We start from the raw sequence: 13886 nt of genomic DNA, 5'->3' as shown, positions 1-13886 counted from the left end.
TAAGACAACATAATGACTGTTATTTCATACTCCACATGTATCCCAGTAGTCTTCTAATCCTTACTTTGTTTAAAGATTAAGATCCTCATTTGAATATAAAATCGTGGGCTTGACTCTGTTCTGGAAAGTAGCTTCAGAGAAGATGACCTGGAGTTCATTGAGACATAATCAAGGGTTTTCATCAGAAATATATATACCATTTAACATCAAACTGCTGATCAATTTAGTGTTTCTCAAGTACAGGTATTAAATAGCCTTCTTCCTTCAACATAACACAAATGTATACTATTACTCAAATAAGTAGTTTTTTTTTAATTTTATTATGTTAATCACCATACATGTTAGTTTTTGATGTAGGAGTCCATGATTCATTGTTTGAGTATAACACCCAAGTGCTCCATTCAATACGTGCCCTCTTTAATACCCATCACCAGGCTAACCCATCCCCCCACCCCCCTCCCCTCTAGAACCCTCAGTTTGTTTCTCTCATGGTTCGCCTCCCCCTCCGATTTCCCCCCCTTCATTTTTCCCTTCCTACTATCTTTTTTTTTTTAAACATATAATGTATTATTTGTTTCAGAGGTACAGGTCTGTGGTTCAACAGTCTTACACAATTCACAGCACTCACCATAGCACATAACCTCCCCGGTGTCTATCACCCAGCCACCCCATCCCTCCCACCCCACACCATTCCAGCAACCCTCAGTTTGTTTCCTGAGGTTAAGAATTCCTCGTATCAGTGAGATAATATGATACATGTCTTTCTCTGATTGACTTATTTCGCTCAGCATAATACCCTCTAGTTCCATCCATGTTGTTGCAAATGTTAAGATTTCATTCCCTTTAATGGCTTGCATAATATTCCATTGTGTGTGTGTGTGTATGTATATATACCACTTCTTCAACCATTCATCTGTCGATGGATATCTTGGCTCTTTCCATAGTTCGCCAACATCTGTCGTTTCCTGACTTGTTAATTTTAGCCATTCTGACTGGTGTGAGGTGGTTATCTCACTGAGGTTTTGATTTGGATTTCCCTGATGTCGAGCGAAGTTGAGCACTTTTTCATGTGTCTGTTGGCCATTTGGATGTCTTCTTTGGAAAAATGTCTGTTCATGTCTTCTGCCCATTTCTTGACTGGATTATTTGTTCTTTGGATGTTGAGTTTGATAAGTTCTTTATACATTTTGAATACTAGCCGTTTATCTGATATGTCATTTGCAAATATCTTCTCCCATTCTGTCCGTTGTCTTTTGGTTTTGTTGACTGCTTCTTTTGCTGGGCAAAAGCTTTCTTTCTTGATGAAGTCCCAATAGTTCATTTTTGCCCTTGCTTCCCCTGCCTTTGGCGATGTTTCTAGGAAGAAGTTGCTGTGGCTGAGGTCAAAGAAGTTGCTACTTGTGTTCTCCTCTAGGATTTTGATGGATTCCTTTCTCACATTTGGGTCTTTCATCCATTTGGAGTCTATTTTTGTGTGTGGTGCAAGGAAATGGTCCAGTTTTCTTCTTCTGCATGTGGCTGTCCAATTTTCCCAACACCATTTGTTGAAGAGACTGCCCTTTTCCCCTTGGACATTCTTTCCTGCTTTGTCGAAGGTTAGTTGACCATAGAGTTGAGGGTCCATTTTTGGGCTCTCTGTTCTGTTCCATTGATTTATGTGTCTGTTTTTGTGCCAGTACCATACTGTCTTGATGATGACAGCTTTGTAATAGAGCTGGAAGTCCGGAATTGTGATGCCGCCAGCTTTGCTTTTCTTTTTCAACATTCCTCTGGCTATTCGGGGTCTTTTCTGGTTCCATAAGCATTTTAGGATTATTTGTTCCATTTCTTTGAAAAAAGTGGATGGTATTTTGATAGGGATTGCGTTGAATGTGTAGATTGCTCTAGGTAGCACTGACTTCTTAACAATATTTGTTCTTCCAATCCATGAGAATGGAATGTTTTTCCATTTCTTTGTGTCTTCCTCAATTTCTTTCATGAGTATTTTATAGTTCTGAGTATAGAATCGTTGCCTCTTTGGTTAGATTTATTCCTAGGTATCTTATGGTTTTGGGTGCAATTGTAAATGGGATCGACTCCTTAATTTCTCTTTCTTCTGTCTTGTTGGTGTATAGAAATGCAATTGATTTCTGTGCATTGATTTTATATCCTGCCACTTTACTGAATTCCTATATGAGTTCTAGCAGTTTTGGGGTGGAGTCTTTTGGGTTTTCCACATAAAGTATCATATCATCTGCAAACAGTGAGAGTTTGACTTCTTCTTTGCCGATTCGGATGCCTTTTATTTCTTTTTGTTGTCTGATTGCTGTGGACTTCTAGTACACTATGTTGAATAGCACTGGTGATAGTGGACATCCCTGCCGCGTTCCTGACCTTAGGGGAAAAGCTCTCAGTTTTTCCCCATTGAGAATGATATTTGCTGTGGGTTTTTCATAGATGGCTTTTATGATATTGAGGTATGTACCCTCTATTCCTATACTCTGAGGAGTTTGATCAAGAAAAGATGCTGTACTTTGTCAAATGCTTTTTCTGCATCTATTGAGAGGATCATATGGTTCTTGTTCTTTTATTAATGTACTGTATCACATTGATTGATTTGCGGATGTTGAACCAACCCCGCAGCCCAGGAATAAATCCCACTCCGTCATGGTGAATAATCCTTTTAATGTACTGTTGGATCCTACTGGCTAGTATTTTGGTGAGAATTTTTGCATCCACGTTCATCAAGGATATTGGTCTGTAATTCTCCTTTTTGGTACCGGTTGAGACTGATTTGTGACCCAGGATGTGAACTATTCTGGAGAATGTTCCATGTGCACTAGAGAAGAATGTGTATGCTGTTGCTTTGGGATAGAATGTTCTGAATACGTCCGTGAAGTCCATTTGGTCCAGTGTGTCATTTAAAGTCTCTATTTCCTTGTTGATCTTTTGCTAAGATGATCTGTCCATTTCAGGGAGGTGGGTGTTAAAGTCTCCTACTATTATTGTATTGTTGTCTATGTGTTTCTTTGCTTTTGTTATTAATTGGCTTATATAACTGGCTGCTCCCACGTTAGGGGCATAGATATTTACAATTGTTAGATCTTCTTGTTGGATAGACCCTTTAAGTAGGATATAGTGTCCTTCCTCATCTCTTATTATAGTCTTTGGTTTAAAATCTAATTCGTCTGATATAAGGATTGCCACCCCAGCTTTCTTTTGGTGTCCATTAGCATGGTAAATGGTTTTCCACCCCCTCATTTTCAATCTGGAGGTGTCTTTGCATCTAAAATGAGTCTCTTGCAGACAGCGTATCAATGGGTCTTGTTTTTTAATCCAATCTGATACCCTGTGTCTTTTGACTGGGGTATTTAGCCCATTCACATTCAGGGTAACTACTGAGATACGAATTTAGTGCCATTGTATTGCCTGTAAGGTGACTGTTACTGTATATTGTCTGTGTTCCTTTTGGGTCTATGTTACTTTTAGGCTCTCTCTTTACTTAGAAGACCCCCTTTCAATATTTCTTGTAGGGCTGTTTTCATAACACAAATACATACTATGTGCTCAAATAAGTAGTTTTAAAGAAACAAAATTCTAAGGCCGTGCAAGGAGAGTGAGTGTTCTTCTTCTCTGCTCTCAATCTCACCTGTTTCTTGGAAAGGGAAAGCATTTAGAGAGAAAAGAGGAAAGCGTCTACACCCGTAGACAGCAACTTCAGAATCAGTTTGAATTACTCCAAAAATATTAAGAAATAAGTAGTAAAGCTTTCTTATTAGAACAGCAAAACCCCTTGATTACCACATGGTAATCAGATATTTAACCTTTGTTTTTTAATCTCAATTATGTAACTAACACCCCCCCCCCAAAACACACAGTTTTCTTGCACAGTTCTCTAAAACAAAGAAAGAAAAAAATATTCTTTCAAAAATATATGAAGTTCTGCTTGGGCCACTGATCTCAAGAACATGTGACTTCAATTAAAATAGCTAATGTTATAGTAAGAGTTACTGTTATAATAAGAATGTTATAGTGAAAATGAATACATATTAAATTAGAACCAATAAGCATGTGAATCACTGTTGTACAAGTGAAACTAATGTAACAATGTGTGCCAACTATACAATTTAAAAAAAAAAGAAAAAAGAGTTTGAATTGAGTTATATACATATTTTTAAGGCTAAAACTGTTCCCACAAGTCACACCTATTTTCACTCTACTACAAGGTGTCCCAGCATTTTATAGGTGCTCTACTTACCTAAAAGCTCAAAATGTAAATTACAGTAAGTATACAAATCAGGAGGAAAGTAGTATTTTGGGGGGTCTGCTGATATAAATTAACTGCTAACTGATATAACCTATAAGGAATCGCAGGCTTTAGAGCTGAATGGAACAAGAGAATTTTTCCCTTCCCAGGGAAAATTGTAGGTTGCCCAGATTAATGAAAATATCAAAGCAATTACATGTAAATAATTAGTCTTCTTAAAAAAAAAAATTGATTTAAAAGACTGAAAGGGATGGCTATAGCACTAGGTATGAACATTATGGAAAATTGAACCCACTCCAATAGTGCATATGCAAACAGATGAATACAAAGCATCTACTATCATTTCCAAAACTTTATAGAGATTTGAATTAGGAGAGGAACAGCAAGAAGTTGAAACAAAGACCTCCACCTGTCTAGTCTGTGTCTGGTTACCTGATCAGATGTCACTGGATTATCTTATAAAAAATTTTAATCTATTCATGGCCAGCAGGTAGGAGTATGAAATTATTTCCCTTTCATCTGGTTCTGTGTTTTAAAAAAAGCATTCTGCGCTGAAACTCAAGACTGCTAGAAACTAAGAAACTAAAAGAAGGTTCCTTTTTTCCATTTATGTAGTGGAAATGGGTTCACCTTTTTCTTGTCCTTGCTTATGTTATTAGTGGTAAAGGAAACTGAGGGCAATACTTAAAAGTAGTCAGAGATAACAGCAACAAATGAGACCATTCATTTCAACATTGTTTTTTGTTGATATAGATCACTACTCTAAAGAAAAAATAAACAATGGATCATACAATGTGTGGTATAGGTGAGATTTTTCAAACACTGGTGACTCAACAAATACTCTGTGAATGACAACTTATGCTCATTAAAAAAAAAAAAAAGGAAGCTACCTGACAGCAGATACTTGATCCTTGTTATTCACTAGTATACTTGTGCCTGGAATATAGCCCGATTCACAAAGGGCACTCAAGTATTACCTGTTGCGAACAGTGAATAAAAGCTCTTTCTTTCGACTAGTCAGTAGTGTTTTAAAAGATGAGAAAGATAATCTTCAATGACATTCAATGTTCCTTCTCATCCATTCCTAATTTGATCTCCATTACCTGCACAATGTTGATAACTTTATCTCCATTTCGTTTTGGCCAAACCCTGAATATGAAAAAAGAAAAAGGCCCACCACACTCATTTCTAGCCAACCAGAAGTCCTTGCTTATTAAGGTGTATCAAATTCACCTGTGGCAGCTTTTTCAAAGTAATGTCATAAACTTCATGACAACCCTGAAGAGTCTTAAGTTTCAGCAAGTCAGAGGTACAGCCCAGGCATGTATATTTTAACAACTTTCTCAGGTCATGTAAACCATGACTTGTGCATCATGGCACAAAATTCAAAAACTTCGCTATCTTTGAATCTTGTAACACACACACACACACACACACACACACACACACACACACACCCCTCTCTTTTACCGTAAACTCCTTAAATCTTTGATCTATTCAGTTTCTAATCAAACAGGTTTTCATGGTCATCTCAAATTACTTACTTCTCAGTACCCTTCAATCTGTCATCGTACCTCCTGACCATATCGATTTTCCCTCCATTTTGATGCAAATCTACTGATCTGACACTTCTACAACAAACGCTCTAATCCTGACATTCAGCTCAAATAGTCTTGCTAATTCCCACTCAAGCCCTGTAAACCCCAAACCATAATGGTATCTAACATCATTTTGCCCCGCTGAGCCATTTGGCAATCATTTTATTATGTCTTTAACTTCCTTATCAAATTTTCCATCATGGATTTAAAAAAACTTTAACTTCCCTCAAAGAACCTATCTCACCAAAAGCCCTTCAATCTCAGGTGACTTCACTTCTTTGGTAGAAGTTATTAGTACTTCTTTGACTTTTTGTTCACTTCAAAATCCTTATTTTTATTTATTCTATTCTTTTGTGCTGACTTTCTGAAGAAGTAAAAAAAAAAAAACATACAAAAGAGAAAAAAACTGTACCATAGAATCTGTTGGGTCTTCTATGATATACTACCATATAATTAGCAAAATTACTAGCCTTTCTTTAGGGAATTTAATACAGAGTCTAACAAAAACAATAGCTTTTCTCTGGTCCAATTATAAGCACCTTTAAATACAGACAAGAAAGTAAATATTCCATTTACAAAAGCAAAAAAAACTATCAAATATTTACTAAATTTATATGACTAAACGTAGTATTCTATTGAAAGACACAAAGATCTGAGCAAAGGAAAAGAATGGATTGGTATTGTACTTGTGTTGCAACATGTGACTATCCACCTGAAAGGAAATGAAAATGGGCACACGTGTTTTACAACAGACAAAATAAATTCCAGATAGATTTAATACTTGGATATCTTAAGTAAATGCGTGTGTGCATGTACCTATGCACACATACTTCACGTATACATCTTAACAAAATACTGAGGCTACATGTCTAATCCTTTTAACCAAGACTAGAAACTCAAAAACTATACAAGAAAAGATAGTTGTATCTGAGTACATAAAGATTTGCTAGTTTATCAAGGAAATACATATCAAAGTGACAAGGAGTAAAATTGCACTCACTACAATTGGTAAATATTTAAAAGATCTAGAATGTCTATTTCAGACAGAAATGTGGAGAAAGGTTATCCCCCTATTTTCAAGTGGAAGATGTGAAAAAGCCTTTTGAAAAACAATCTGTCAACCTCTATTACAAGTAAGATTAGACTGAATCGTAAGAATTTGATATTTTCTGTTGTTAAAATGGTCAGTCAACAAATACACACACCCTACAACCTAGAGAAATAAAACATAAGTTCCTAAAGATATTTATTTTAGGAACACTGTTTAGTGGAAAAAAAGGAAAAACAAAGAAATAAAGTAAATGTTCATTAAAAGAGGAGTACCAAAATAAGATTGTAGTATATTCATAATATTCATGTATTACACAATCATTAAAAATAATAAACTGCTGGGGGGGACAAAAGGAAAGAGTTTCATCTTATGTACAAAATGTAAATAATCACATTTACACATTTAAGTATAATGTATAAAAGAAAAATGTTTGTAAAATTATTTTTGTTAAAGGTCTACTTCTGACCTTTTGAACGTAAAACACTTTATTATTAATCACCGCCAAATCCAATGGGTTTTCATACTCCTTAATCTCCACTCCTGACCATTTTTCAGCATTTAAGAAGAAAATCAGAACAGTCTTTGAACTTCTAACACTTGGCTTCCTGACTCTGTCTGCCCTCTCTCCTCTCTCGAACTGACTTTTCTTCCCGCCCTAACATATGTATAGCTGACTTCTTTTTAGCCTCTGGTATTCTGTCTTCTGTCCCAACTAATGATCCCCAACACTCTCAAGAATGAGAAAACCACCATCTTTCCTATTATGTGCCACTCCACACATCCCGATCTTTCCCACTCAAGGAATCCAATTCCAGCTGAGTGACGCACAGATCTATTTCTATGCGTTTTTGGAATCTCATATAATTCAGTATTACCTGAGGCAACTTATGTCCTATACTCCCAAATTTGTTTCTCCTCTTGCCCATAACTATCACTGATTCTACCATTCACCACACATGAAACTTGATTCTACCATTCGCCACATTGAAACTTTAGTATCATGCTGGATTAACTTCCTATCTCAGCTCTTACCTGCAACTTTAGAGAGTCTATCTCCTATTACCTGTCCAGCACCACTTTCAGCAATGCCTTTCTTTCTACAGTACCTGCCACCTGTATTACTACATTAGCCTCAGAGTCTCCTAGGTCTCTTCCTATTATCTTCTGACACCAAGGCATAAAACATAACTGATTATATCATATATATTTACTGCTACTTAATAACTTCCACATTTCACTCCAAAGGGATTAGCCAGGCACTTAAGTTTCCCATTCTATGATCTCAAAGTATCTAGCCATACAATATCTTTTTTTCTTTAAATTTTTTTATTATGTTAATCACCATACATTACATCATTAAATTTTGATGTAGTGGTCCATGATTCATTTTGTGCATAACACCCAGTGGTCCACGCAGAGCGTACCCTCTTTAATACCCATCACCAGGCTAACCCATTCCCCCACCTCCCTCCCCTCTAGAACCCTCAGTTTGTTTTTCAGAGTCCATCGTCTCTCATGGTTTGTCTCCCCCTCCGATTTCCCCCTCTTCATTCTTCCCCTCCTATCTTTTTTTTTCTTAACATAGATTGCATTGTTTCAGAGGTACAGATCTGTGATTCAACAGTCTTGCACAATTCACAGTGCTCACCATAGCACATACCCTCTCCAATGTCTATCACTCAGCCACCCCATCCCTCCCACCCCACCCCCACTCCAGCAACCCTCAGTTTGTTCCCTGAGATTAAGAATTCCTCATATCAGTGAGGTCATATGATACATGTCTTTCTCTGATTGACTTATTTCACTCAGCATAACACCCTCCAGTTCCACCCACGCCATTGCAAATGGCAAGATCTCATTCCTTTTGATAGCTGCATAATATTCCATTGTGTGTGTGTACACACACACACACACACACACACACACACACCACATCTTCTTTATCCATTCATCTGTCGATGGACATCTTGGCTCTTTCCACAGTTTTAGCCATACAGTATCTTTTGAATCTACTCTACCCATCAGGTACATATATTTCAGGTCTATCATTCTAAAACCCCTGCTTTTTATTTAGCTCTTTGTTCCAAATATAAGTGCTGAAATTCTTCTATTCTTCAAATGTCATCTCCTTATGAAGCCTATTCAAATACCAACATCACAGTTGGGTTTGTTTTTTTTTTTTCTCTTCTGAAAACTGGGCAGTAGCAAAAGATTATCAGACTAGAAATCAGAATGTTGATGGCTTCTTTCAAATGCTACTGCTTTTGACATCTGAACATTAAATCAAGCTCCTGAGGCCCAGTTTCTTGTTCTGTAATACAGAAATAAAATTAACCTACACACCTCACAGGTAGGTAGGAACGTATGGAAGACCATTATAATTTAAGTGCTAATGCTGTCGTCATATCACCTCTTATGTATACTTGTTTTTAATATTTAAAAGACAGTCTACACTTTACATCTAGCACCAAGCACATAGTAGCTATTCAAATGTATTTTAAAAAACTTCATGTCATAAAATATAGCATTCCCATTCCAGCATGAGAAATATAATCCACGCACAATTTATATATACTTACACACTGATTAAAAAAAAAAACAACCCTTCTTCCCACACGTAGGTTTTCAAGAAAACTATTGTCACGTGACATTTCTGGACCTCTGATTTAGTTCACCTGAAACCCAATTAGTTATCTGGCAGGTGGGTAGGGACCCTTTAAAATGGCTGATAAATAACTAAATAGTCGAAGAACTCCAAAAACTTTACAATATGTAATATGTAAGTGATACAAAGTATCAGGTGACTGTGATGGTGATATGCTGTCCAATCCATCAAATTTATCCAGCATTCATAGTTGAGCATTAGTGTTTTAGTTTACCTTAAAATTGTAAATGTTGACATCATGGTTATTTCAGTGACATAAGACAAGAGATTAAAAAAATGAATATACAAGAAAAACATTTTAATTTTCATTAAGCTGAAAGATTTTGTTTTTTCCTACTCTTTCACAAAAGCAAAATTAATGATGGACAGTGTTCATAAAAATTCAAAATAAAATGGAAAGGGAAGTAGAAATGACCCATTGGTCCTATAGAAATCTATAAATAATATACTATGAGAACCTGAAAGTCCTTTAGCTACCCCTGAAAACCATGTTATCTTAGAGCATGTAATATCTTACATGAGAGAACAAGAAAACTACCTAAAATTAGTAGGGTCTTATCTGAAGGACACAAGAACCAATGTGAACAAGCACTCACTAGCCAAAAATGGGAGAATCTGAACATCAATACAAAAAATAACTCAAAAGTCTAAAACACAAATATGCTTATTTAAATCCATGAGTTCACAGGATAAGCCACTGTTAACACAATTATGTCACACCACTGGCTAATATTTCTTGGCATTTTATTATTTCACCAAAAAACTGCTCTCCTATCCAGTATCACACCTGCTCTTAGACGTCATATCCACACTCTTGTACATACCTGCAATTCATTTTTTTTTTTTAAATCTAAATTTAAAACTCTGCAAAACCATCCGGTCCTATACTTTACCCTACTGCTGCTACAGCAGGCTTCAGCCTTCCTAAAAGTCTGACTCTTTTAAAAAATAATGGCTGAATGCCAAGAACAAGCAGCACCAAAATAAAGTCACAAGCAACTGGGCTATATTATGGCTTAAGATAGGTATGGGTAAAAAAGGAGAGAATGAGTTAGACAGGAATGATGAACAGCAGTTGATGAGTAGCAAACCACTTTGTGTGTTCATTTAAAAAAAAAAAAAAAAAAAAAGCTCACCCTGTATGTGATGTTGCTGAGTTCCATAAACAAACATCAGGCAGCATGATGTAATAGAAAGAGTCCTGGACTGAGTGAGGGGACCTCTGTTCTAGTCCAAGGCCTCAGTTCCTCATCTGTAAAATGAGGGTGCTGAATTAGATATCTGAGAGGGCTCCTCTAGTTTTAACATTGAGGGAATCTATGGACAAATTCAGGAAGAAGCAATAAAATGTAGGACTTTCGTTAACAGTGAAGTTTAACTGTTAACATTGGAAACAGTGGGTGGGAACAGAGATGAAAACAATGTTCATAAAATTTTGAACTTCAAAGAGCAATTACTTTATAATTTTTAACTGCTAAAAAGGTTTTTACAATATACCAGCCTTAGTAGCATTATGAGATTAGTAATGAGGGACCAAATTATGACCTGAAAAATCCTATTCTCCTTTGGCCAGCCAGACTGCCCAAGTAAATCTAGAAAATACTGCAGAAACACCTTTGGGCTAACATTACATTAAGTGATAAAGTGCCTCACAAGTGTCCCCAATTAAGTAACTGAATAGAAAGTAAAATGACAAGAAAAATGATTAGAGTAAATTAAACATTTAATTTTAATATGCAATAATTATGCTTGTGATATCCTTTTTTGTTAATGAGTATATTTTCCCTATGCATAATAATTTTTTTTTTCTGGTTAGCTCTCAAAATAGAACGTGGCTTCTCCTCCTGACAGAGCTAATTGAAATAATTCTTTTCCCAATGACACTTAGAAACATTTAAAAAGTGTTAAGTTCTCCACACTGAAAGAAATCAAGCTTCTACTAGTAACAATAGAAAGGTTCTGGTGCCTCAAAAAATTGGTGGTTGCCTAACTGCAATTACCTAAATAATGCCTGGTCCGAGTAAATCCTTCAGGGTCTAATAAACTGAATACTACGTTTTAAGTTGCTACATCAGCTGACATTCCACTATTTATTTATCCCTTATGCTGATGCCACAGTTCTTACCTGGCTGACTTAAAACTCCAGGAATGTAAGAACCAATAAACCTCTCTCTACAATCAAAAATCTGTCAAAAATCTACTCTTTTAAAGAACGTAATCTGTATCTTTTAAAGGATGTAAAGATACAATGAAACATTCAGTGAAAACAAAACAAAAAAAAAACACACCTTGTTTTTTAAAGCTTGTTTTATGCAAATTACCTAAAGTGATTATAAAATAAGTTGGCATACAAGCAATTCCATTAATTATTCATTTGAGCATTTCACCTTGGCAATATATTGCCTAATAAGTTATTCGGAATCACTAATAAAATTCTCTCTGGTTGGTAGAAACAAAGGCAAAAATAAAGCAGTCTTGATGGTAATGAAATCTGTTCTTGGCTAGTCTTAAAATGGCTGTGATATCCATGTACCTTTGAGATAAAAAAAAATCTGTGAAGCAAAATTTTCCTTTACAATGAATTTATTTTCCATTTTAATTTAGGTATTTTGATTTACAATCCTAATGAGCTGATTAAAATAACCTTACACTTAATGGTAAACAACAGAAATCAGGACGGATATGCAAAGCATACTTTAGGGCTCTATTTTGAGCATGAGCTGTTTTCAGCAATTTTCTCCATCTACCTTACCACCCCCTCCATGACTTTTTCAGAGAAACTTAAACACTTATTTAGCTTATTTACTGACAAGAATACTATTAATGATAAAATACTATATTTTAGCCAGTATAATACAGATATAAACCAGCTCCTGCAAAAATTCAGAACTACTGTCTTGGGTAAATATTCTCCTCTAGGAAGGGTTGACACCAAGATCAGCAGCAGCTAAAGGAAAATTTGAAATTTAAATAACTAGTTGGTATGTTGCATGAAGCCCACTGATTATTCCTAACTAAATTTCAATTTGTAGAACAGAAACACATTTGTAATTCTTTCCACCACTTATAGAAGTCATCACATGGTATAATTTGCTCAAAGACCAAAATATCTCATTTAGTTATCAATAATATAGAATCCTTGGAACAACGTAAATAGCTATACCTGGGTACAATGTAGCAGCACAAATGCTTTGAAAAAGTTATATAATACCTAGAAATGGCAATTCTTTTTATTACTGCAATAAAATTGGAGATAAAAAAGACAAAAGACCAAAAATAAGTACAACTCAGACTATTTTGGTTACTAATATGAAGCCATTATAACATCATACAGTTTCATTGAACTTTTTATTTTCTAAAATATATTTAATAACTGCCTGGTTTTGTTGGAAATTCTTGTTTCAGGACGGGGGAAGAAATAACTGCCAATAAAAAAGAAACTGAGTTGATCAAATTAATGGCTAAAAATCTCACATCTCATTATTACAATTTGTAATTAATAATTTGTAATTATTTTAATATTAATGTTTTACTTTTCTCTCATCCTCACCTACTTACAGTTTATTCTGATATATACATTTTAAATCTCTAGCCTAACAATAGATTTCCTAAGGGTAAATAAGGATAGGAAATAAATTAGTATTTTGTAAATGTTATACTTAATATTGGGTATTACATTTTAATGGCATTACACTTGTCTCTCAAAAATATTAGAAAAGAACCACAAAATTCTGGAACAATGATCATTTGCCTTTTAACCCAACAAGTCATTAACATACTATTACCATAAAATACAGATTTTTAGAAACAAATTCTAATTTAATCTGGCTAACAATTCTAGTATAAAAATTATGCAGCTTTCCTCTTTTGATAAATGAATACAACATACTTAAAAAAAATGTGTCCTAAGCCAAAATTCATAAATGACAACTGGTCAATTTAAAAAATGGAAAGAGAAATCTAGTAATTGCCTCTAACAGTATTTTCAAAAACTTGTTCAAAATAAGCAACTCAAGGGATTCCATCTCCCATTAATCACACTTGACTCCAAGCACACTCTAATTACGTACCCATGCCCTCAGAATTTATGTATTATAAATGATCATAATGAGCCTTTGCTCTATCACTTTGAAGTAATCAAATTATTTGTGTGGGTATGTTTTGTCTTCTCACTTTTATTGTTCATTTTTATTTCTCTTTCTGCATCCTATAAGGTTCAGAGCTCAGTGTACAGGCACAAAAAATGCCACTCATAAACCTTTTAAAGTATTTTCAAATTAAAAAAAGTATCAATTTTGATACAACCTATTAACAGGGAACTAATTT

At 35.1% G+C, this 13886-nt stretch overlaps 1 protein-coding gene across 12 annotated transcripts in view; it reads right to left on the bottom strand.

The window, feature by feature from the left end:
• TBL1XR1 (TBL1X/Y related 1) overlaps positions 1 to 13886 on the bottom strand; it is a 173331-nt gene that overhangs the window by 61923 nt on the left and 97522 nt on the right. For 2 of the 12 annotated variants that reach the window (XM_073897059.1, XM_073897072.1), the window contains one exon: positions 65 to 147. The exons of 9 other annotated variants lie outside the window; for them this stretch is intronic. The gene's annotated coding sequence lies outside the window, so the exon portion shown is untranslated. Of the gene's footprint in view, positions 1 to 64; positions 148 to 10696; positions 10813 to 13886 lie in introns of all 12 variants that reach the window. One more of the 12 variants, XM_025878604.2, reaches the window with a different exon arrangement.

The sequence above is a fragment of the Callorhinus ursinus genome, unplaced genomic scaffold, assembly GCF_003265705.2.
Source record: "Callorhinus ursinus isolate GAN/ISIS: 27379988/994484 unplaced genomic scaffold, GSC_fseal_2.0 scaffold1, whole genome shotgun sequence".
Classification (NCBI taxonomy): Eukaryota; Metazoa; Chordata; class Mammalia; order Carnivora; family Otariidae; genus Callorhinus; species Callorhinus ursinus.
Note: the sequence above shows the minus strand (reverse complement) of the source record. Positions and strands in the feature narration are given on the sequence as shown.